General features: G+C 66.6%; 2 protein-coding genes across 14 annotated transcripts in view; one reads left to right on the top strand and one right to left on the bottom strand.

Annotated features, from left to right (window-relative positions):
• Positions 1 to 727, bottom strand: part of LOC113205324 (calcium-binding mitochondrial carrier protein Aralar1) — a 14,857-nt gene that overhangs the window by 8,443 nt on the left and 5,687 nt on the right. The window lies entirely within an intron of this gene.
• The window catches only part of LOC127749069 (uncharacterized), a gene marked incomplete in the record, with an annotated part of 26,632 nt that continues 26,037 nt past the window's right edge, over positions 133 to 727 (top strand). The window contains 1 exon segment of the mRNA XM_052265668.1: positions 133 to 335.

Below are 727 nucleotides of genomic sequence, written 5' to 3'. Positions count from 1 at the left end.
GGAGGGAGGGAATGAGGGCGAGCAGGTGCAGCGAGTGCGACGCTAAAAGACGGGAGAGACGGGGACGAAGAGGACATGGAGGTGCCTCCCCCCGCCGGGTGGCCGCCGGGTCCCCGCCGGGGCTCTCCTGGGCCCTGCTTGGGGTGGCGCCCGCCCGCGGCCCTCCCGCCGCTGCACAACGCCCCCCTATAAAGCGGCGGCGCGCAGCGCGCGGAGGCCCATTCCTGTCGGCGGGAGGCCCCACGACCAGGCGCGGTGTGCGTAACAGTGCGGAGCAGCGCGCAGCCGAGCTCACCGGCCAGGACGACGAGGAGCACCCCGACAGACATACACAGGTGAGCGAGGCCGCCAAATTCCATAACGTTGTCCCCTTTCACCAGCCGGGGATACGCCCCCCCCCCCTCAGCGATCATAGCGAACCGCAACCTCGCACCCTTTGTGTCCCGTCGCTGTGGCGCGTCTCTTTCCTCATATTGATCAGTTTGTTTTCTTTGTGCTGCTTGATAAGTGCGGAGGCTGATTGTCCTCCAATGGGCGACAACACACCTGTGCAAGACGCGTTTGTATCTGAGGCCATTGTGCCCCCCACCCTCCCCGGGGAGGTTAGCACCCTCCAGGCTGGTCCATCCGTCGTTCTAAAGACGACGCGGTGCCCCGTTACCCTTTGTCATGCAGCCCCCTTACGACCCTCCAGGGCCGTCGGCAGGGCGCTCGCTGCCCCCTCCCC

This window comes from Frankliniella occidentalis, unplaced genomic scaffold (genome assembly GCF_000697945.3).
Source record: "Frankliniella occidentalis isolate FOCC.00 unplaced genomic scaffold, Focc_3.1 Scaffold29, whole genome shotgun sequence".
Lineage (NCBI taxonomy): Eukaryota > Metazoa > Arthropoda > Insecta > Thysanoptera > Thripidae > Frankliniella > Frankliniella occidentalis.
The sequence above is the reverse complement of the archived record's forward strand: the minus strand, read 5'-3'. Positions and strand labels throughout refer to the sequence as shown.